Raw genomic sequence first — 22,416 nt, 5'->3', positions numbered from 1 at the left:
AGAATCATATATAAGGCTAAATACTTTTATTCTCGGACGGACGTTGCCCGACTGAGCATATATGAGCACGTGGGTGCTCGCTCAGCCTTCGATCGGTTGGTAATATGCTAGAAGTCATACATAAGGCTAAATGTCTTTATGCTTGGGCGGGCTTTGCCTGACCGAGCATATATGAACACGTGGGCACTCGCTCGACCTTCGATCGACCGATAATATGCTAGAAGTTATACATAAGGCCAAATACCTTTATGCTCGGGTGGACTTTGTCCGACCGAGCATATATAAGCACGTGGACACTCGCTCGACCTTCGATCGGACGGTAATATGATAGAAGTCATATATAAGGCTAAATGCCTTTATGCCTGGGCGAGTTTTACTCGACCAAGCATATATGAGCACGTAGGCACTCGCTCGGCCTTCGGTCGGTCGGTAATATGCTAGAAGTCATACATAAGGCTAAATGCCTTTATGCTCGGGCGGACTTTGCCTAGATGTCTCCTTCACTCGACAGGCTGATCCATCATAACCCGTATCAGTGTACATGCTCAGACTCTAGGATCCTCAAAATATTTTTAAGGCATTAATCAAGGGGGAGCGAAGGGAGTCAAGTCCTGTTAAATTTTTGCTTTGACAAGTTAAAGTATTCTTTTTCAAAATTTCAAAGTTAAACATTTCTTTTTTCTCTTTGAAAAGTTAAAGTTTTTTTTAAAAAGGAAATTCAGTTTTCCTGTTTAACTATTTTTTAAAAATAATTCTTAAATATTTTATTTGAAAAAGTAAGTTTAAACATTTTTGTATCTAGAAAAACAAGTTTTTTAAAAAAAAAAAGGTACTTAACTAAGCTTTTTATGAAAATCCTTTTTTAATCTAAGTACTTAACTGAGCTTTTATCAACATCTTTTTAAAACTAAGTAATTAACTAAGTTTTGATTAAATTCTTTAAAATCTAAGTGGTTATCAAAATATTTTTAAATCTAAGTGTTTATCAAAATATTTTTAAAACTAAGTTTCATCAAAATATTCTTAGTGAAGTTTTTATCACAATATTTTTAAATGCTAAAAGTATTTTTATCAAAAGATTTTTTTGCTATGTACTTAACTAAGTTCTTATCAACTTCTTTTGAAAGCTAAGTACTTGACAAAATAATTATTTTCAAAGCTAAAAATTAGCTAAGTTTTTGAAAAAGCTAAGATAGCTTCAAAACCTAAGTTTAGCTAAGTTTTTTTTTACAACTAAGTAATTTTCAAAGCTAAAATTTAGCTAAGTTATTTTTTTTTGGAAAAATCTAAGTATTTTCAAAGTATTTCTAAATTAATGAAATGTGTTTCAAAGCACTTATTTTTAAAAGCTAAGTTTAGCTAAGCTTTTTTTTAAAAAAAAAAACTGACTCACTTTCAAACACTTAAAAATTAGCTAAGTTTTTTAAGTGATACCTTTTAGGGGGAACTTAAAGTTAAATAGAATAAATATTTTTTTTCTTTACATGTAAAACTGCCTTCTCTCTACTTAGTATTATTTTTGATTTATGTCAAAGGGGGAGAGAAAAGTCAAAGTTAAGAATTTAAACATAACTTTTATGAAAGGGGGAGCATAAGGGAGTTTTTTACAAATTTTATTTATTGTTATGTTTTACTTAAATTTGAACCTTGTTGCCATAATAAAAAAGAGGGAGATTGTTGGTGTGGGAAGAATTCGACGATCGAACCTGGGTTTTGATTAGGTCAAAGTGTCCAAAGTTAAGTTATGATCTAACAAGTTTGAATGAGCTTGTAGGAAAGTCTTAAGTATTCTTAGGCAAAAGTTTTAGCTGTGGTTAGGCAAGTAGAAAATCCTAGATCCTAGGGGGTGGTAACCCTAGGTAATCAAAAGTCCCAGCTACGGTTAGGCAGATGGAAAACCCTAGGAGCCGGTAACTCTAGGTACTAGGGGTGATAACCCTAGGCGAAAAGTCTTGGAGAGTCGAGAGCTTCGGGCAAAATCCTAGAGTCGGGGACTCTAGGTTGAAATCCTGGTGTCGCGAACCGGGTGGAAGTTTGGACGGGTCGTGGAGTGAATGTCCAGCATGAAGACCGAAAGCTTCGGACACTGAGCAAAAGTTTAGTTGGTCTGGAGGACCAATCTAGTAATAGCTAAACTCTCCTGAGAGGAGTAGGTGAGGATGAGTTTCCCGGTGATGGAACAGTAGGCGTCGGTTCGACCTAAGATTTTTGGGTAAAATTTGAAGCTAGAATTGGACAGTCCGAAGACTGTTAAATACTTATATTATTTGTATTTTATTGTGCTAACTTGGTTTTGTAGGGTATACTTTGTTTGTGAACTAATATGACTTGCAGGAATGAAGTTGCATAAGGATATGCTCGGATGAACAGTGTCCGAGGTGCCTAGGCTGCAGCTGCGCAGGAAGCAGGCAGAAGGCGCCTTCCAAGGACGCTGAAGGCACCTTGGATAGCTGATGGAAGGTGCCTTCGGGTGGATAATCAACGACCACAGTGGAGCTTATCAACGACCGAGATTTGGGGGATAAGAGTTTGATGAAGGCACCTTCCAAGGAGCTTGAATGCGCCTTCAACGACCCTATATAAGCAGGTCACAAATTGATGCATGACAAGAACTTCTCTTTGCGATCTTTCTACTGCGCATTGCTCTACAAGATGAACCTGTGACTCAGTGACGCGACTTCGATGATCGAACTCTGGATACCGAGTGATGTGTCTCCGACAACCAAAAGCATAACCTTCCATATCTGAAAAGTCGTCAGTATACTTTTATTGTTGCACTTAAAATATAAATCATTATATTTTAGTTTTTATACTTGTAATTTTTAAACTGATAGTGGATTGCCCAATAAAAGTACTCTTACGTGCGGGTCTTGGGGTAGGAGTCACCACAGACTTCAAACCAAGTAACCAAAAGTGTTAGCGATTGCTTTTAGTTTACTTCTATATTCCGCTGCGTATTTACAAAATGAACGAATTAGCCATGAGGGCTATTCACCCCCTCTACGCTTTTTGATCCTACAGTTTGATGAATAGTACCATTAGAAGTAGGTAAATGTGAAAAATGATTCGAAGTGTATTCACCCCCTAAATCACAATGTAAATACTTTATGACATTAGAATATTGAGTTTTTACAAGAGTTTTAAAGTTATTGAAAATAATAAGATAATCAGACCCGTGTCTCATGAGATATATCCAAGAGTAATGAGTGCAATTATCAATAAATGAAACATAATATCTTGACTCTCCTTTTCTAGGAATAGGAGAGAGCCCCCACACATCAGAATGGATAAAATCAAATGAAGTAGAAAAAAAAGAAAGACTTTTAGAAAATAATAAGGCAGAAAATTTGGTCAGTTTACAACTAATACAATCATAAATATCAAATTTTTTAAAAGTCCTAATACTCTTGTAGAAGCTAAAAACTATATATGAGACATTGAAACATGACATAAACGAGAGTGCCACATATAAAAATCAGAAAATGAACGACTCAGACGAAAAGATGATAAATCTACACTCGAAGTTATAACTTTTGGTACTTTGAGTTAATCCAAAATATAGAGTCCTTCTTACCTACGTCCTGTCCCAATCAACCTCTAAGATTGCGAGTCCTGAATATAATAATTAGATGAAGAGAAATAAATTAGGTATCCAGACTCATATAATTGATTAACAGAAATACGATTTAAAGTAAGACTCAGAATATAATAAATATCAGTAACAGATAAACAAGATATAATAATTGAACCAATACCTTCTAATGACACAGGAATATTATCATCAGTCACAATAAATATAGATGAACTGGGAGAAAAAGAAACAAAATATGATAAATTAGATGACATATGATGAGAGGCACCAGAGTCCAAAATCCATAAGAATGAAAATATAAATACCATACGATGATAAACCTATATGAGAGGAAGCTAACATGATAGAGGGCTGTGAAGTAAGAAACTATTAAAACATCTTCAGCATATACGGATTATATTTTTATGAAGTATCTGTACGACCAGACATGGTGATAGAACCAATAATGCTCAGAATAACCAAACTCTACAGGTACCTTGACACAAATAATGACCAGACATGGTAACGATCCGTGAAAATTGATGTTAGGATGACCTGTGGTCACACGAAGAACCTGTTGGCGCAGTGGCGAGGCTGATGAGAGGGTGTAACATCTGAAAAAATAAAAATAAAACCTTTCCGTTCTTTCTAACCAAGATTAGTAGCAATATCACAATTAAAATAAACCGAAATGAACAACTAATTAAAAAGAAAGGAGGAAAACAGATTTGACTCGGTTACAACCTAGGTGGTTGTTAATCCAAGGCGGTTGCAAAGATCTACTAGGAAAATCTCCTTCTCTGTAGGCAGAGAAGCCTCTTACACTCTTTGAAAAGCTCAGAAAATCTCTAGGAAATGATTATAGTAGTTGTTCTAAGTTGTTGTATCTTTCCTAGATCCAGGGGGTTCTTTTATAGCTCTTGGAAAATCTTATCTACTGCTTGAGGGTGCCTCCAAGGGGCTTGGAGGGCGCCTCCAGTGAGGTAGTGGATAAAACTTTATCTGCTTCCAAATGACTACAAAGACTGGGTCGAGGGCGCCCTCCATAAGCATGGAGGACACCCTCCATACCTTATGGAGGGCGCCTTTTATACATCATGGAGGGTGCCCTCTATACATCATGGAGGGCGCCTTCCACCTGTAACGTATAAATAGCTTCAGCTTTCCTGTGGATCTTCCGTTGCTCCGTTCGCTTGGGTGATTGCGGCCAACCGAAATAAGGCTCACCCGAACCCAATTTCCGGCCTTCTCCTCGAGCAGGCTTCCGCTCTGACTTCTTATCCATCGAACATCACGTACGTTCTTCTCGTCTACCGGTGTACTCTTCCACAACCTTTTATGCATCAAGCCCGTCGACTCCCTTCCCGTGTCATCATTTTCGCTAGCTGCGTCTTCCGCTCGACTTCCTATGCTCCTAAGCTCCTACACACTTAGACACAGGGATCAAAAACCAAACAGGACCTAACCTAACTTGGTTGATCACATCAAAACAACCACGGGGGTCCAACAATCTCCCCCTTTTTGATGTGCATCAACCCAAGTTCAAGTTAGAGTAATAACAGACAAGTAGAAAAAAAACATTTTAAGCATAAAATTTACAATAAAATAAATTGCAACACTAAGTATAAAATAAACTGATTTGAATTCAGAATTTGTAAAAAAAATTCTAACTCCCCCTACTCTCCCTAAACTTGTACCTATTTCTCTCCCTTTGACAACATCAAAAAATATGGAGATTTAAAAAAAATAATTTAATAAAAAAAAGTAAAAGAAATTTAAAACAATTTCTAACTTATGGAGTTTCCCAAAAATTGACAAACATTGAAAGCAATTATCTTAATTAATTTCATAAGCTTATTAGTTTGTCAATTAAATATCTAATTCAATAATCAGTTTCCAAGCTGTGGCGAGGCACTAGGCCTTCTTGGTTATTGGATCATCAACCACTTCTAGGCAAAACTTTTTAGAGAATTTAAACATTTAATCTTTTCTGAAAGCCTTAGAATAGTGTTTAATCTAAGTAAGACTTTGGAATCCAATATAAGTTCCTTCCTATTATGTTAATTAATAATTTGGGGGGTACATATTCTCTGGGAATTTTTCTAAGTTGACCTTGGTGATGTCTAATATACCAATTTAATTTACCATAAATTCAAAGTTTTGATATTTGAAAGTTATTCAAGCATGCATGGTCATTTTTCAATTTTTTGATTTCTATTTCCTATTTTTCATTTTCTAATTTTAGATTATCATACAATTGCATAGTACATGCTTTTGCTAAATTCAATTGTAATTCAGTATTTTCCTTTTCTAGTTTAACTAGATCTTTAGTAAGACTTTTAATAAATTTAAAGGACTGTTTGAGAGATAGAGCATGTACCTCACTTACCTCAATTTCTGATGCTCCCCTTTCATCGCTGCTTTTTTCCGATGATCCTCCCCCTTCATCTATGCTCATCTCTGAGCTGGTCTCATCTTCTTCTTGATGGATTGCCATTAGGGCTAGCCCGACATATGCTTCAATTTCAGATTCGGAGGATGATGACTGGTCCCACGTTGCTTTGAGATTATGTTTAGATCGAGCTGGCTTCTTATTCTTTTCTTTGCCTTTGTTCTTCAGTTTTGGGTAGTCATCTTTGATGTGCCATTCTTCATTGCAATTGTAGCATTGGACGGTCCTTTTGTTTCGATACTACTTTCTCATCTGTGACTTAAATTTATTAGATTTAATAAATTTATTGAACTTCCTTACCATTAGCGTTGCTTCGTTTTCATCAATTGCTTCTTCAAAGTCTAATAATTGGTTCTTGCCTTCAGGGCAACGATTTTACTCAGTTCTTTTCTTTGTCCTATGCATCGAGATTCGTGTAATTTGAAAGTAGAGAAAAGACTTTCTAAAGTACTTACCTTGAGATCCTTAGATATATAGTAGGAGCGAGTCTACTATAGTTGTCCATTCGGGTGTTCTTGGGAACACATTTAATGCATACCTTTGTGTATCCTGATTCGTTACCATTTCTCCGAGGTTTGTTAGTCCGGTGATTAGCTCCTTGATTCTTCCGTGTAGTTGTATTACTGACTCTCCTTCTTCCATCTAGAGGTTCGTCAATTGATTCTGGAGCACGTCCTGTCTCGAAAGCTTCGTTTTGGAAGTTCCTTCATGTAGTTCCTTGAACTTCTCCCAAAGTTCTTTTGCTGAGTCGTGGCTGCCGATTCGATTGACCTCCTGGGGCGGAAGAACGTTGAGCAGATGGAATTCTGCTTTACCGTTCGCCACAAAGTTGGCTTGCTCTTTCTTCGTCCATTGATATTCTTGTTTGTCTTTTGGAACTGTAAAATCATATTTCATTGTTAAAAGAATTTTGAAATATATTTTGAAGAATACCTCCATCCGGTGTTTTCATTGTGCAAAGTCTCCCTCGAACTTCGATGGATGAATGCTTGTACAGACCATCGTCTTGATCTTGATGCTTCAGTCGGTGGTTAGTCCTTCTGAGGCGGTTGGACTCTGATACCACTTGTTGGTGCAGCGGCGGGGCCGGTGAGAGGGCGCAACATTTGAAAAAATAAAAATAAAATCTTTCCGTTCTTTCCAACCAAGATTAGTAGCAATATCACAATTAAAATAAACTGAAATGAACAACTAATTAAAAAGAAAAGAGGCAAACATATTTGACTTGGTTACAACCTAGGTGGTTGTTAATCCAAGGCAGTTGCAAATCTCTACTAGAAAAATCTCCTTCTTTGTAGGCGGAGAAGTCTCTTACACTCTTTGAAAAGCTCAGAAAATTTCTAGGAAATGATTACAGTAGTTGTTCTAAGTTGTTGCATCTTTCCTAGCTCCAAGGGTCCTTTTATAGCTCTTAGAAAATCTTATCTACTGCTTGAGAGCGCCTCCAAGGGGCTTGGAGGGCGCCTCTAGTGAGGCATCGGATAAAGCTTTATCCGCTGCCAAACGACTACAAAGACTAGGTCGAGGGTGCCCTCCATAAGTATGAAGGGCGCCCTCCACTTGCAGTGTATAAATAGCTCTAGCTTTCCTTTGGATCTTCCGCTGCTCCATTCGCTTGGGTAATTGCGGCCAACCGAAATAGGGCTCACCCGAGCTCAATTTTCGTCCTTCTCCTCAAGCAGGCTTCTGCTCAGGCTTCTCGCCCCTCGAACGTCGCGTACATTCTTCTCGTCTACCGGTGTACTCTTTCGCAACCTTTCATCCCTCGGATGCACCGAGCCCGTCGGCTCCCTTTCCGTGCCATCCTTTTCCCTATGTCTTCCGCTCGACCTCCTATGCTCCTAAGCTCTTGCACACTAAGACACAGGGATAAAAAACTAAACATGACATAACCTAACTTGGTTAATCACATCAAGACAACTACGAGATCCAACAGAACCCAAGGCAAAAAAGGGTGTCGACGCAAAAATAGGTAGCACAAGGTGTCAGTGCCGAAATCAATAGAAAACGATGTCGATGTCGAGATCGACAACACAATGCGTCGACGTCGAAATCGACAGAAAAGAATATCAGTGCTGAAATCGATAGAAAAGGGCGTTGGAGTCAAAATCAACAGCAGCAGTAAAATGCGGTAGCAACAACAGGGGACAGTAAAAAATTAGGTCAGAGAAGAAGAATCTCACTTTGATACCATGTAGAAATTACGAAGAGGAAAAAGCTAGCCATATTTTCAATCCAAAAAGAATATTAGAAATATAGAGTATAAATATATAGCGTAGCTAAAAAATCCTAAACTCCTAAACCCTAAATAGAAAAGAGAAAAATACTAAATTATTCTAAAAACTATAAATAAATGAATAAATATATATAATCTAACCTATTACTTCCTGTAAATTGTCTACGCTCATTCCACAAATCTAACAAATAATTATCGATTTGAAATTAAAGTAAGAACTCAACTAGAAACACTTAAAGAAGAAAAAATAATTCGAGTTTCAATATATAGAGACAATTTTTTTTTGTCGTCGTTTCTTAATCAATTGCTTTCTTTTTTACAAAAATGTCTATTACTGTTTTACCTATTATAGTTTCTAGCTACTCTGATAATGAAATATCACCTACTCTATTAAATCCTAACCACTCGGTTATTTTTCATTCTATGTAATTTATAGGAAAGCTGATTCGTAAATCAACTTACATCACTACTTGCGGTTTGTAATAGCGCTGGAAACTTAAGAAAATTGATTGCGTTGGCAGCCCAAATTTCAACTGCAACCAACCTAAATTTACGAATTGACTTATGATCATTTTATGCCCACGCATTGCCAAAATCCAACGTGCACACAGTTTTTAAAATCAGTTTGCGTCTCACAAAACTAAGATTTATAGTGTGTATATTAGAACAACAAACTGACATTATGTGAAGCCAGCGGTTGCAGTATTCTATGCCACAAACTCGAGGTAGTGGTTGGTTTTTTTCTCTAATATAATCTAAGATTAATTTTATTCTATTTTAATACATTGAAACATATATATCTCATAAATTATATTTGTTTTATTTCAAAATAATTATTAAAATAAAGAGATAGATGAATGGGCAAATGGCAACTTCTGTTTATTGTCAATTCATTGATTATTAATTAATTCTTCTTTGTAGCCATCTACTCGAGCAAGTTAATTCCTTTGAGAGATCAAGTTCCGCTACTAATTAACCACTCTCAGCTATCTGTAGGAATGCGATTTTCCTATGATTAATTTTACCTTAGCAATTTTTTATTTATTATAAAGATATTTATTGAGCCACATAAGTTTCTCAATAATTAAATTATACACTTTATTTTAAAAATCAATATATCACGTTTCAGTTTTTTAAAATATCTTTTTATTTTATTTTTCTCTAAGCAATTTATATCCCTCAATTTTATGTGCCTGTGGTTATTTGAATAAATGATGAAGGCGACCCAAAATTATAGATGGTTGAGACATCACTTTGCCAGAATTTTAAAGTAAGCTCCATTATGATTTCTCTAGTGTCCATATTATGATTCTGCATGCAGTCAAATAGTCCGACAAGATGTCACTTAATCAAGAGAGTGACATATTTATTATGATACGAAAGAGATTAATTTTTTGTAAATGTATGTTTTTAGAAAAAATAATTTTCTTGTCCCTAATTAATTTAGCGGTGAGTTATATATTAATCCTATAATTTACCTTTATTTATATGACCTGAGATATAAAGTGAATGTAATCACCTTATTATTACAATACATACAATCAAACACAAGATTCCATGACTAATTTGATCATGAATTAATATTCGATCATTAAGTGATAATTTTATGATCAATTTAGTTTAATCTAGTCACCAACACCGACCCTAATTTTACAATTATCATACTGTTATTTTGCGGTTGCCTAGTATTGATTTCACAACTACCTCTATTGTTTGTTCAAACGGCTGATAGCCAAATAGAAGGACGAAGGCAGAAGACCAGAAAATTTTAGAAAATCTGTGATTTAATAATTTTAAAACGCAGAACATGTGATTATTGAGAAAAATTAGATGCTGTTTTAGTCAATTACTATTATAAAGAAAATAGGTTAGCTGATATGGCTAATGATGAGAAGCCCCTGGTAGGTTTTGAGGGTCAACGGACCAAGATAGATGGTAATCAAAGTCTGAAATAGGTTAATCCGAGTAACCTATCCAGTGAAATCTTCTCCAACTAAGCGGTTAATTAATGCTAATTAAATATTTTAGGGGTCCAACTTCTCACTTAGTTATTTACAGAGCTATGCTCTCTACTATGCTCCGATTGACTAATGCTAATTAAACATCCCAAGACCCATCTCCCCACTTAGCAATTTACAGGACTTTGCTCCCCTCACTACTGCAAATTGAGTCTAAGGTATCATTTTGGAAGCAACACTTTAATAAATTGTTGTCATATATCAAATTTTAGGAAAACATACAACACTTTCAAATAAGTGTTGCATTATAACTAAAATACAACACATTATTTAGAAGTGTTGCCTTTGTTATTAGTAAATGTAACACTTTTGTAGAACTGTTGCAATTGATGAATGACGGGTTTATTTTTCGCCAAATAACTCGCGCGAACCGCCTGCCATTGTGAACAAAATACTAGCAAACTCCCTTTAATTTTGCGATCTCGCTCACAAATGTTAAACCACGACCTCCCTCACACGAACTTCTCTAATCGCGAGTTCCTCCCCTCCGAACTTCTCTGCCGCTAACCCTAATCTCGCAACCTCCTCACTCTGTCTTCGCCGAACATCTCCGACGAAGCCCTCTCTGCAAATTGAACATCTTCACCGGACTTCTCTACTGCTAACCCTAATCTCGCAACCTCCATACTCTGTCTTCGCCGAACATCTCCGACGAAGCCCTCTCCTCGAACTAAACATCTTCACCGGACTTCTCGACTGCTAACCCTAAACTCGCAACCTCCATACTCTGTCTTCGCCGAACATCTCCGACGAAGCCCTCTCCGCGAACTGAACATCTTCACCAGGCTCCTTTTTTGGTTCTCTTGCAATCATTGTCTTTCTAAGGTTAGATCTTCACTTATTTTCTTTTGTTTTTCTTGTATTTTATTTCCGTTGAACACCTTGGACCACTGCCAAGGGTATTATGTTTTTGCAGCTCCCTCAAGCTCCCCAATCCTTGTTCTTCTTGTATTATTTTTCTTGTATTATGTTGTTTTTCTTCTAAGGTTGGATCTTCTATTCTATGCTTTACGAAATGAGTTATGCAAAATGAAACCACAACTTTAGATTGAACATTGATGAGGTATTTGATTTAGTTTCATGATCATATTGCATCCAACCATTGGGACTTAATTATTGCATATGATATATTGTTGCTAGTTAACTTTCACAATAAAAGTTTTAAGATCATTGAAATGGTTATCTTACAAAGGATTTTTTTTTGTTGGAATGAGTTTGGTTGAATCAACCCACTAAATTATTTTGAGCCATTTTTAAAAGCCTTTTAGGATTTTTAAAAAGGATTTTAACTTGTTATATATATTTTTTATTCTTGTAATGACATGAATCCCTAGTTTTCTATTGTTGTTCTATTCCTTGAGGCTCCTAATATTGAATTAAGCTTGTTCCTATTCCTATATGTATGTGGTATGTGATATTATAATTTTATCAGTCTTGCTTTGACTTAGGTAATTCTGTTACTAATAGAAAGCACTAATGTGACATTATTACAAATACTTATATCTTTATGAAATTCCATAAAATATCTTCATTCTATTTAACAATGGTGGTTTTATACCTGATAGGTGATCAAATTTGTCAAAGCCGGTTTATCAAAGTCACTTGCTCATACTATTAAAGATCGTTCTAGCAATTTATGGCTCTTTTTTTTGTAGTTGCAGAATTTTAGAGTGATGGGTGAAGATAGAAGCTGGATGTATTTTTCTAGATGGGTGCCTGAATTTGAAAATGGGTTGTTGAACTTTCTCAACATATCATTTGCTAAAGCATCTTCGGGAGGTCAGATTAAATGTCCTTGTAGGCAGTGTAAAAATCGATATTGGTATCATAGAGACGAGGTGTATAATCATGTGAAAAGTGAGGGGTTTGTGGAAAATTATGATTTATGGATTTTTCACGGAGAGGATCCATCATCATTAAAAACTACAAGAGATTTAGATGACTATGTTCCAAGAATGCATGATAGCATGCGGCTACACATCACCAGTCAACAATCCAGAGGAATGGACAGAAGAAATAAAGAAGAAAGTACAAATTTATTCAAAGGCACTCAACACTTTACAATGTGGATTATCAAAAGAAGAATTAAAACGAGTCGGCCCCTTCGACAATGCAAAAGATTTGTGGGATAAGTTAGTTAAACTACATGAAGGGACAAATGATACAAAGGTAATAAAGCGTGATCTTTTATTAAATTCATTACTAAATATTAAAATGCTAGATGGTGAGTCGGCAAGGCAACTACACATGAGGATTAAGGACATCCTAAATGGACTACATATCATCAGCCATCAACTTGAGAATCGTGATATCATCAGGTATACGCTTAACTCATTCTCTCGAAACTCCCTATGGGCATCTATTATAGATGCCTATAAAGTTGTGAATGATCTTTCCATTATTAAATTAGATGAACTATTTTGTGAATTAACATTACATGAACAGACTAACTTGAGTCAAGCTAAGAAAGGGTTAACTTTGTATGCAGGGCCAAACAAGGAAGCTAAGCCCCGAACAAAACTAGAACCAAAGCACTTGAGTCATATGGCATTTATGGCAAAGAATGAAGAGTCCGAATCTGAGTCTGAAGATGAGTATGAGTCAGAGTCCGATGACGAGTCTGAGATAAGCCATGGATTTGCATTCATTTTAAAAGGACCTGATAAGGTAACTTTCAATTTGAAGTCTGAAATGTTAAAAGTAATTAAATGCTTGTTTAAAAAATTAACAAAATCTGAAAAACAAAATAACTTGCTACTTAAGGAAATAGACCACCTTAAGGAGTAAGTTAACTTGAGTAACTTGACTAATCAAGTTCAAGTTGGAACTTCGACTCAAGTTACAAAACTTGAGGAAGAAAATTCTAACTTGAAAGGACAAGTCGAACAACTCAAGGAAATGTTGGAAAAGTTCGAACTGAGATCCAAGTGTCTAAATATGGTACTTGGGTTGCAACGAGTTGTGTACAACAAATCGGGACTCGGCTATAAACCAAATAAAACAAACAAACCATACTTATCTTTAATCAGTCAAAATGTTAGAAGTCAAGTCCAAACATAGGTTCCAATAAAATGTTTAACCAAACCAATTAAATCAAACCTCTACTTAGTTCCTAAGAGTCAAATTCATTACTTAGATAGACCTTATCTAAGCTATGACTCAGGGTGAGCAAGTAGAAAAATAATACAACCAACTTGATTAACCAAACTCATACACTTAGGATTAGGTTTATTTTCTGCTTAGAATGGTTAGATGAAAAAGGTTTACCAAACCCTACAACATAGTATCGGAATGGATTGGGATGATAGTACGTCAAAGAAGCTTTGTTAAAGGCATGTCTAGGCTAAATATGGAATTCTACCTGGTGCACTAGACTTAGTGGATCTGACCGAAGCTACCCCAGTCAAACATGGGCTAGTTGGACCAAAATTTAGTATTAAGTTCTTTGAGCGGGAACAGTTTGGAAAGTCTTCAGCAAGTGGTCCACAGTTGATACACAAGAAGGCCATAAGCCTCGCCACTGAACTGAAAGTTTATCCTTAGGAAGTTTGCTTGATTAACCCAAAGCTAAGTTTGAATCTAACATGAGTTCAATAACCTTTTTCAAACCTAATTAAATTTCAAATCTAATTAAAATCTAAAAATTATTTTAAACTTCATTAAAATTATTTTAAAACTTAATTAAAAAATTATTTTAAACTTAATTAAAAAAAGAATTTTAAACTTAATTAAAAAATTATTTTAGACTTAATTTAAAAATTATTTCAAAATTAATTTTAAACTTAATTAAAATTATTTTAAACTTAATTAAAAAATTATTTTAAAACTTAATTTAAAAATTATTTTAAACTTAATTAAAATTATTTTAAATTTAATTAAAATTATTTTAAACTTAATTAAAATTATTTTAAAATTAATTAAAATTATTTTAAATTAATTAAAAAATTATTTAAACTTAATTTAAAAATTATTTTAAACTTAATAAAAAAATTATTTTAAACTTAATAAAAAAATTATTTTAAACTTAATTTAAAAATTATTTTAAACTTAATTTAAAAAAATTATTTTAAACTTAATTAAAAAAATTATTTTAAACTTAATTAAAAAATTATTTTAAACTTAATTAAAAAAGTATTTTAAACTTTATTAAAAAATTATTTTAAACAATTAAAAAAATTATTTTAAATTTAATTAAAAATTAATTTAAACTTAATTAAAATTATTTTAAAACTTAATTAAAATTATTTTAAAACTTAATTAAAATTATTTTAAAACTTAATTAAAAATTATTTTAAACTTAATTAAAAAAATTATTTTAAACTTAATTTTAAAATTATTTTAAAACTTAATTAAAATTATTTTAAAACTTAATTAAAATTATTTTAAAACTTAATTAAAATTATTTTTAAATTAATTAAAATTATTTTAAAAAACTTAATTAAAATTATTTTTAAAAACTTAATTAAAATTATTTTTAAAAACTTAATTAAAATTATTTTTTAATTATTTTTAAAAACTTAATTAAAATAAAAACTTAATTATTTTAAGAAAAAACTTTATTAAAAACTTAATTAAATTATTTTAAAACTTAATTAAATTTCTTTTAAAACTTTATTAAAATTTAATTAAATTTTAAAAAAAATTTGTTAAAACTTAATTTTAATTAAAACTAAAATTAAATTAACACTCAATTAAAGTCAAACTTAATTTTTAAAATTATAATTAAAAATTAAAATCTTAAACTTATTGGAAAACTAAATCAACTCTAAATTCATTACTAAATGATTAATCAATTATTTAAACTTGAAAGAACTAATTAATTAATTAATTTTCTTTAACAATTAATCTTGAAATTTCTAAACTAAAACATAAATTATTAAATAAATTTGTTAATAATAATAATAATAATAATAATAATAATAAACTTAAATTAATTAAAACTTAACTTAACTAAATTCAAGGTTAATAAATTAATTCATTAAAACTTAAACTAAAATTTAATTTAAAACTTAAAAATATAAACTTAAACTAAAACTTAAAGTTAAAAAAAAAACTTACACAACATAAAATTTAATTAATCTAGACCTAAATTCAATACTAAAGTTTAAAACTTAATTCAAATTTAAATTAAATTAACACTTAATCATCTCAAAATTAAAATCTAACTTAAAATGATAATAATTTTTTTGAAAAGAGTAATAACTAATATAAAAATTATAATAATGTAAACCAAATCAATCTAACTCAAAACTGATTTAATTAATTACCTCTTAATTAATCAAATTATTTAATAATTAAGGTTAAATTAAGTTAACTAACTTGATCAATTAATCTAATAAATAAATGAATCAATTATTCTTAATTAATAAATTTGTAAACCTAAATTAATTATGTTTTAAATAATTAACTTAAAATAAACTTTAAAGTAATCTTTAATTAATTAATTCTAAATAATTATACAATAAATTAGAAATTAAATAAATCAATAAATTTTTAATCTCAACCCTAATTTATTTTAATTAAAACAATAATTAAATCATTAATTAAATTAACTTTAAACTTTAACCATAAATTAAACTTTAATCAAGTATTAATTTAACCTAATTACCAAAATAATTTGAATCATCTCACACAACTATAGGTTTATTTAGTTTGATAACTTAGAAATGGTGAGATTAATTAATTAAATTAAAAACTATTCCAAAATTTTGGTCTAACATATAATTTTCATATCCTGCTTGGACCTTATGTAACGCCGAAAATTTCCAAATAAATTAGTAGAACTATTCTATTATTTTCTTGGAATTTTAGGATATTTTATTTGAATTTTTAGAGTAGCGGAAGTAACAAAAATAAATAGAAACGTAAAATAGCCTAAGCGGGAATCGAACCCGAGACCTATAGGACTCTAAGTCTTATAGATAAAATCTAGTAACCAAGTGAACCCAGCAGGGCCGTGGTGAAAGGAAAGGGAATCAATTATATTTATATTTAAGTTGGGTGAATTAACCACTTAATATAAATAGGAAGGTTAAGTGAGGAATTATTTTAACGCAACTCTTCCTCTCCTCAAACCCTTACACGCCGCCCCCTCTCCTTTCTCTTCTTCTCTCGGCGCACCAAGCCCCAAGGGCTAGGGTTCCGTCCCAAAGTCTCCAAGAACACCTTCCGGCGACAACTCCGGCACGAGGACGCTCCTCTCCGCGAAAAGAGCACGTGGAAGCAAGAGGGTCGTCGAGAAGATTGTTCTTCCGGAAAACCTAGCAATCAAATCGTAAGGAAACTAGCGCAAGATGTAAGAAACCCCTCACCTGCAGTATAAGTAGCTCTTTTCATGATTTTATGCCTTAGTTTAGTTGTATACAGATTTTCAGCATATAGGGTGTGAATTAGTGCACACCAAATGTTTGATAAAATGTTTAGCTCAGTTAAATGCAACATATGCATTTTTAATAACTTAGATAAATGCAATAGGAGCATTTTATAGCATATGTAGCCTTGCTACAACTTATATGGGACTACGGTCCAATGGGTGGGCTCCCACAGTCGCCTCTAGGTTCAGACAACCTAGCTCTAGGTTCAGATAACCTAGAAATAGCAAGATAAGAAAAATTCGGCTATAACCCGTATTTTATTTTCAGCAGTGGCATTGTACTGGACTAGATGTCCACTGGGTTGGGCTCCCATAGTCGTCCCTAGGTTTAGATAACCTAGTACACCCTACTAGATTCGGAATTTGCAACCCCGGGTTTAGTTAGGGACGCGCGCACAGCAAGTACAGTTGCCGGGCCCATCAACAGCATGATTATGTATTTTCATCTATTTTATGATAAATAGTTTTCAAACTTCACAAAATATGTTATGTGAATACAGTACAGCTTAACCTCAGTTAGCATTATTTAGCTTAGCTTTCATTTCAATTTAGTTCCTTACGGATTCACATGATAGTATTGTGCTTAGTTATGATTTCCATGTGTTGTATGTGATTCTGCCATGCTTAGTATCTATATTTCAGTATGTTCAGCATGTATTTCAAATAGCATGTTTTAAAAGCATAAATTGCATCGTATGCATGTTTTGTGAGGTAGATGGTTTCTTACTAAGCTCTTGAGCTTACAGATACTTCTTTTCCTTATACTGCATATAAAGGTAAAGGAAGGATAGATTAGCGGAGGCTGGAGGACAATGCAATGAAGATGTGTGTGGATGGAACTTGGAATAAAGATCTTGGAGAAACTAGCAAGAAAATTTGAAACCTTTAGCATTTTCTTAAGTTATTACGTTTCCGCACTTCTAGTTATTTTAATGTTTGAATCATGAAAGACCTGTTTACGTTGTTAGTGATCATGCTCAGAATGTCAGTTAATTGTTATTGGTATGTTTATAGCCATGTTAGAACTTATGTGGGTGAATTTGGCACGAAACAGTGCTGAAATCAGACTCCTGATACGAAATCAGAAACCCCGATCGATCAACCGATCGATTGGGGGTCTTCAGTCGATCAGTTGATCGATTGAGGAGTTTGTACCACGAACAGTAAGCTCCGGGATCGATCCGCCGATCGATACGGACGCGTTCTGTCACGAACAGAAAGCCCTGGAATCGATCACTGGATCGATTGGCAAGTCTGGATCGATCAGTCGATCGATCCAGAATATTACCCCTGCGCACAGTAGCGCGCTGAATCGATCAATGGATCGATTAGTTAGGACGGATCGATTAGCCGATCGATCCAGAATCTTGTCCGTGCACAGTAGCACGCTGAATCGATCAGCAGATCGATCAGATGACTCCAATCGATCAGCCGATCGATTGGAGTGTCTGATTCCAGCTGGAAGGGTCTCATTTCAGTCTTTCGATCAAATCGAAAGTTCGGGTTCCTTCCCTAGTGTATGCATGTCAATAGGAAGGTCTTTGAATCTAGTCCTACAGACTGTAATAGTCATTAGCAGAGTAAGATTTTAATTAGTACGGTTTTCCGCACCTTTTAGCTTAGCACAGCATAATGTGACGGTCCGGCCTCGCAACCTAGTTCAGTAGGAGGCGGGTCGTTACAGAGTGATATCTTAGCAAAGTTCCATACTTCCTCACACACACATCAGCATTGAACCTGCAGCTTCCAAGTAAGAACATCTCTCACTTCATTTATGTTTTGTTTGTTTTCATGTTCCTAGATAACTAAAGCATGCTTATATATGTATGATAGTACCTAACATGATAACAATAGTTATGCAATATGATTCTGTTAGTTATGTATGTCCTCTGTGTCTTTAGAAAATGGTACGAGGATGCCCAGCTAGAAAGACACCAGCTACTGAGCCCCAGCATGAGGCAGGCAGCTCAGTGCCTCCTCCAGACCTTGTAGAGGTAGTGGCTCAGTTACAGAAGCAACTAGCTGAACAGCAGCAGGAGATAGCCACTTTAAGGGCTAACCAGCAGAACACTCCCACTGTCACTCCAGAACCTAATTTAGCAACCCCAGTAGTGATAGAGGTTCCACCAGTCCAACCTGCAGCACCAGCAGCAGGGGCAATGAGGGAAGCCTATCTGATCCAGTGGCAGAAGATCAAGCCAGAGAATTTCTCAGGCACCAGTGAACCATGGGATGCTCAAGCCTGGTTCAAAACACTGGAGAGTACGATGGAGCTTCTGGACTGGCTAGAATATGAGAAGGTGAAATACGCCTCTTTCTGTCTGACAGGAGACGTACGTATGTGGTGGGAGAAAATTAAAGCGAAGCGCCCAGTGAATCAGATGACATGGGCTGACTTCGAGAGGGAATTCTTCGAGGAGTTTTTCCACATGTGGGTCACAAACCGCCACTACGACGAGTTCACTGAATTTCGTCAAGGCAACCTTTCAGTCGAGGAGGCCGTGAGGAAATTCAACAGACTGGCTCGTCTATGCCCCGAACTAGTCAGCACTGAAAGAGAACGAGTCCGGTTGATGCTCAAGATGTTAAGGCCGGAAATAGCAATGAATGTGGCCAGTGGTGTCCGTAGGCCGCAAACTACAGAAGAACTTGTGAGCAGTGCTCTGACCACCGAGAATTATCAGAACAGCATCAAGCAGCAGAAGCAAGTCCTCTCCGAGTCCAAAGGCCAAAGAGGCTCAGGTACTCAGAAACACCAGGGCCACAGCTCCCACGGCTCTAACTGGAAAGGGAACTCCAGCCACAAACGCAAACCAGGGAGTTACCCAAAAGGAGGACCAGCTAGTAAATAGCCCAGCTATCCCAAGTGTTCCACTTGTGGAAAACTTCACCCAGGAGTTTGTTGCAAGGGCACTCGAGGATGTTTCGAATGTGGCCAGGAGGGACATATGGCTAAACAATGCCCAAATAAGACCAGCTTTCCTCCACCACAGCCGATTCAGTACGAAGTCAAGCCAGCCCAGTTGCACCATATGCAGGCCGTTTTAGATGGTCCACACATCAATCAAGGCAGACTAGAAGCCCCCTCAGCCATAACGAACGCGAGGATCTACTCACTCACCAGGGAGGATGTAGCGAATGCCTCGACAGTTGTTACAGGTCAGATTAGTATTTTATAGCAAAGTGCAACTGTCTTATTCGATACTGGGGCAACCCATTCTTATATATCCAGGGCATTCGCCGAAAGGATAGCAATACCCCCAGAGGTATTCAGTGGTCAGTTTTTGACGACGCTACCCTCGGGAGAAATTATGACATCTACGCACTGGCTTAGAGCAGTGCCAGTCATTATAGCAGACAGAGAGCTTTTTGGCGATCTGATAGTGCTAGATATGGCTGACTACGATGTCATCATGGGAATGGACTTTCTGATCAAGTATGGTGCTTCCATAGAGTGCCGTAAATAGAAAGTTATATTCCAACCCGAAGCAGGAGTGCAGTTTGAGTACAGCGGAGAGCCAAAGAGAAGGGCCAAGAAGTTTCTCTCAGCTCTGAAAGCACAAAAACTACTGGATTCAGGATGTATGGGATTCTTAACACATGTAGTCAGTACCAGCCAGGACAAGGACCAAAAACTGGAGGAGGTCTGAGTCGTACGTGACTACCCAGTAGTCTTTCCTGAGGAGTTACCAGGCCTAGCACCAGACAGGGAGATAGAATTTGAGATAGAACTTATTCCTGGTACAAATCCCATCTCCAAAGCACCCTACCGCATGGCTCCAGCAGAACTGAAGGAACTTCATGAGCAACTACAGGAGCTGCTCAACAAGGGCTTCATACGCTCTAGTCACTCACCATGGGGAGCGCCTGTACTGTTCGTGAAGAAGAAGGACGGGAGCATGCGCCTGTGTATAGATTACAAAGCACTGAACCAAGTCACAATCAAGAACAGGTATCCTCTTCCCAGAATAGATGACCTGTTTGATCAGCTAAAGGGAGCAGCAGTGTTCTCTAAGATAGATCTCAGATCGGGATATCACCAAGTGAAGGTTAAAGAGGGTGATATACCCAAGACGACTTTCAGGACTAGATACGGACATTATGAGTTCGTAGTCATGCCCTTTGACGTGACAAATGCTCCAGCTACCTTCATAGATCTCATGAACAGGGTATTCAGAGAATACTTAGATAAGTTCGTTATCGTATTCATCGATGACATCCTTATCTATTCCAGAACTCAGGAAGAACACGCAGAGCACCTGAAGATAGTACTGCAGACCCTTCAGCAGAACCAGCTGTACGCCAAGTTCACGAAATGTGAATTCTGGTTCGATCAGGTAGCCTTCCTGGGTCACATTATCTTCAAGGATGGTATTATGGTAGACCCCAGTAAAATAGAAGCGGTGAGTAACTGGAAAAGACCCAAGAACACCAGTGAGATCAGAAACTTTTTGGGACTAGCAAGATATTACAGAAAGTTTGTAGAGGACTTCTCCAGGATAGCCTCCCCACTGACAGCTCTTACCAGAAAGAACAGAAAATTTTAGTGGACAGAGGACTGTGAGAACAGCTTCAGCGAGCTAAAAAGGAGATTGACCAGTGCACCTATTCTGACTCTACCAGAAAATACCGATAACTTTGATATTTACAGTGACGCCTCTAAATTGGGACTAGGAGCAGTACTGATGCAAGAAGGTAAGGTGATCGCCTATGCCTCCCGACAACTCAAGGATTATGAGAGGAACTACCCTACTCATGACCTCGAGCATGCAGCAGTCGTGTTCGCTCTCAAAATTTGGAGACATTACCTGTGTGGAGCTCAGTGTAGAGTGTATACAGATCATCAGAGCCTGAAGTACTTCTTTACTCAGAAGGATCTGAATATGCGACAGCGTAGATGGCTCGAACTGGTCAAAGATTATGATATAGACATCCTCTACCATCCAGGAAAAGCCAATAAGGTGGCAGACGCACTTAGCAGGAAGTCCAGCGCCACCTTACTATAACTAGCAGCCATGTCACCGCCCCTACAGAAGGAGATCACAGATTTCAGCCTCGAACTTATAGTGGGGCAGCTCTCTACTATGACATTAGAATCCACCTTGCTTGGTGACATCCAGACAGCTTAGGGACAGGATCCTGAAATTCAGAAAATCAAGCAAGGGTTAGCAGAATCAGGAAGTGGAAAGTTCATAATATCCGATAGTGGGGCATTACATTTTGGTAACAGACTTTGTGTTCCAGATCAGGAGGAACTAAAGAGAAAGATTTTAGACGAGGCTCACAGAACTCCCTATGCGATGCATCCGGGTTCCACCAAGATGTATCAAGATGTAAAGAAACATTTTTGGTGGTCTGGGATGAAAAGAGACATCGCTAGATATGTTAGCACCTGTCTGACTTGCCAGAGAGTCAAGGCAGAACACCAGAGACCAGGAGGAGTTCTGCAGCCTATCCAGATCCCAGAATGGAAGTGGGAAGACATTTCTATGGACTTCATAGTGGGACTACCCCGAACCACGAATGGTTTTGATACCATCTGGGTAATAGTTGACAGGTTAACTAAATCAGCCCACTTCTTAGCTATCAGGATATCCTACTCCATGGAACAGCTAGCTCAGTTGTATCTCAAGGAGATCGTTAGACTGCATGGAGTCCCACGGACTATTATTTCAGACAGAGACAGTAGATTCACATCACACTTTTGGGAGTGTGTACAGTCAGCATTGGGCACCAAGTTAAAATTTAGCACAGCTTTCCATCCTC

The sequence above is a fragment of the Zingiber officinale genome, chromosome 1B, assembly GCF_018446385.1.
Source record: "Zingiber officinale cultivar Zhangliang chromosome 1B, Zo_v1.1, whole genome shotgun sequence".
NCBI lineage: Eukaryota > Viridiplantae > Streptophyta > Magnoliopsida > Zingiberales > Zingiberaceae > Zingiber > Zingiber officinale.
This window is presented reverse-complemented; position numbering follows the sequence as displayed.